The sequence below is a fragment of the Nerophis lumbriciformis genome, linkage group LG03 (assembly GCF_033978685.3).
Source record: "Nerophis lumbriciformis linkage group LG03, RoL_Nlum_v2.1, whole genome shotgun sequence".
NCBI classification, from domain to species: domain Eukaryota; kingdom Metazoa; phylum Chordata; class Actinopteri; order Syngnathiformes; family Syngnathidae; genus Nerophis; species Nerophis lumbriciformis.
Genome location: NC_084550.2, coordinates 57,654,329 through 57,657,500, shown reverse-complemented (window position 1 = coordinate 57,657,500; position 3,172 = coordinate 57,654,329). Strand labels below are relative to the sequence as shown.

At 38.5% G+C, this 3,172-nt stretch overlaps 1 non-coding gene across 1 annotated transcript; it reads left to right on the top strand.

Moving 5' to 3' along the window:
• The first annotated feature begins 1,149 nt into the window (after window positions 1-1,149).
• trnaf-gaa (transfer RNA phenylalanine (anticodon GAA)) lies at window positions 1,150-1,222 on the top strand. Its single transcript has one exon. It is a non-coding gene; the product is annotated as a tRNA-Phe (tRNA).
• Window positions 1,223-3,172: the final 1,950 nt, after the last annotated feature.

Genomic DNA, 3,172 nt, shown 5'->3' with positions numbered 1-3,172 from the left:
TATGTTGTGTTATGGTGCGGATGTTCTCCCGAAATGTGTTTGTCATTCTTGTTTGGTGTGGGTTCACAGTGTGGCGCATATTTGTAACAGTGTTAAACTTGTTTATACGGCCTCCCTCAGTGTGACCTGTATGGCTTGCATGCACTTGTGTGTGTGTAAAGGCCGCGTATATTATGTGACTGGGCCGGCACGCTGTTTGTATGGAGGGAAAGCGGACGTGACGACAGGTTATAGAGGACGTTGAAGGCAGTGCCTTTAAGGCACACCCCCAATAATGTTGTCCGGGTGGAAAACGGGAGAATGATTGCCCTGGGAGATTTGCAGGAGGGGCACTGAAATTTGTGAGTCTCCCGGGAAAATCGGGAAGGATGGCAAGTATGAGTATTAACGGTGAATGCGGTGTAACAGCGGCAACGCTGCTGTATAATACCGGCGGGCCATCTCTAATGTTAATTTGATATTACCTCAAGGGCCACGTGAAATTACACGGGCCAGAGTTTGACACCCATGCAATAAATAGTGCGTGTCTGCAGACCCAGAAATAACTCCAACATTATTAAAGATGTGCTATTTGGATTTAAACTGTATGAAAATAAATTTGAAAAATAATGTCACCTTTGCAACCTCATTATACTGTTTTATATTCATAAACGTAAGTTTCTCAATACACGACCTGTTTTTTAATAATTAGAACTTTACTTTAAAACGCTTTCTACCTCTAACAACCAAAAAGCTGTGAAAACTATGATGCTGTGCTCCGAATTTGGATTATTTACGGAACTTGTGTGAGCCTATGGCTTTACACTTTGTTACATATATATACCGGTACAGGTATATTTTGCATTCTATGTTAGTTACTTTATTGAGTTTACAACCCCCTGGCGCTGTTTTGTACTGTTTCTGTACTTGTTTTGTTCATTTTTATTTGCATGTTGCATATCATGAATAAAGGTTTATAAAAATGAACAAAAATTTAAAAAATAACTCCAATATTTCACCGTGATAATGCTCGTAGTCCTCATTTGCGCCATATTTTATTCACCCAGGAATGTAGTTTGCCCCTTAACCTTTATGAGCTACGACGTAAAATAAATATGTCAACAGAAGCACGGCGGCCATTTTTACCGTAAACGTGTGTAAACTGCGCATGCCGAAATAGCTCAGTTGGGAGAGCGTTAGACTGAAGATCTAAAGGTCCCTGGTTCGATCCCGGGTTTCGGCATAAGGGTGAACTTACATTTTTATCCACATTTGTTTAGTAAGACGACAGTTTTTTTTACTAACTCCATATTGAAAGTAAATTGCAACCATTTTTACGTTGCGTCTTGTGTATAATCATTTGTGTATCGCTGTTGTGCGATCACTGCCTTGCTTGGTTAAATTGCTACAATAGAGTACTAGATTTTCAATGATTTTTAAAAGTATTTTAATTAAACCTACTTTTTTTTTGTTTCTTACAGTACATGCTCGTCATAAAAAGAAACTAATTTCCAACCCCAAAGTTATCATTTGTTGTTGGCAGCAGCATAGAAAAACGTACATAGAGTCACCACCAGGGGGCGACCTTGTCCAACAGTTTCTCCTTCTGAGTTTGGCAACAACACAGTTCATGTGAGGACAACACGTCATTTTAAAAGACACTTTATTGGAAAGATTGGACACCAAAAACACAGCTGTAACTTCAAGTAAACTCTTCTTATAAAAAAGTCAATGTTATTTCAGGAAATATGACAACTTTAAACGTTTCACACAAATTCAACACAATTCAGGAGCTACGATTTCGATTAAAAGTCGATTCTTGGTGCATCTTTAATTCATGTATATTGAGTCAGCTTTAGATTTTTTTCCGTTTCACATAATAAGCAACTTTTAAAAACATTTCATTTGTAATAAGAAACAGTTTGATTAATTCTCGTAACATTTATTAAATAATGGAAATGTGTGCAAAACTGAAACATATAACAAAGGAGCTGGTTGGATTTCTCTATGACAGACCTGGGAAAATTAAGGCCCTGGGGCCACGTGCGGCCCGTTGAGCTTTTCAATCTGGCCCGTTGGACATTCCAAAATAATTTTTTTAGATCTTTAAGGTGGAAACTGTAGCTGCCATTATGATGTGCAGTGATGTATACAAATTACCGTAAGTCTTGAACTATATAAAGTATTTCAATGGCTGGAATCTGCGCTTTTTTTATGATATAGTAGTTACTATGGTAATCTAATTAGTTACTATGGTAATCTAAGTCACAGCAGCTCAGACGAGGCACCAAGCAGTGTGGGTTGAGAACGTGTCCACAGAGTGTTTCCAGAGCCTGAAATGCAGGTGTCAGGGACAGACGCGGAAGGACATTTTTACAGTAAAGTTCTAAAGCTTAGTGATATATCAGATTGTAAGTCGTTTTTTTGGGGTTTTTTTACCCTTTGTGTTCCTATTTCGCTGTGTTTGTTGCAGTTTTGTTGCGTTTCGCTTAAGTGTAAAATATGTTGATCGAGAGGGGTTGTGACGTTCATATGTTGTCAAAATTCAGTGTTTTATCGGTCATAGTCCATCCATCCATTTTCTACCGCTTATTCCCTTCGGGGTCGCGGGGGCGCTGGAGCCTATCTCAGCTACAATCGGGCGGAAGGCGGTGTACACCCTGGACAAGTCGCCACCTCATCACAGGGCCAACACAGATAGACAGACAACATTCACACTCACATTCACACACTAGGGACCATTTAGTGTTGCCAATCAACCTATCCCCAGGTGCATGTCTTTGTGTCATAGTTAATATTGTAAATCCCACATTCTTTATTTTCATATACATTCTGGGTGTCTCATTCAGTTAAAAAAAACCCCGTAAAATTCCATTCAGTTTTTTTTAAAGAGGTCTGTCATAATGTGTAAAATATGTTTTTAACATTCAATCAGACATTATTGTGAGGTTTTGTATTATTGTTCCCAAAAAATCAGATATACCGGCCCCCAGACACATTTTTTTCTCTAAATTTGGACCCCCGTGTGAAAATAATTGCCCAGGCCTGCTCTATGAGATGGCTTGTTGTAGTCATTTTTTTTAAAATTATTTACAATAAATGAATCGATTATTGACATTTACTAATCGATTTTAGAATCGTCCATGTCCAAATTGCAATGCATCTAAAAATCGATTATTTCCCCCTCCCTCTA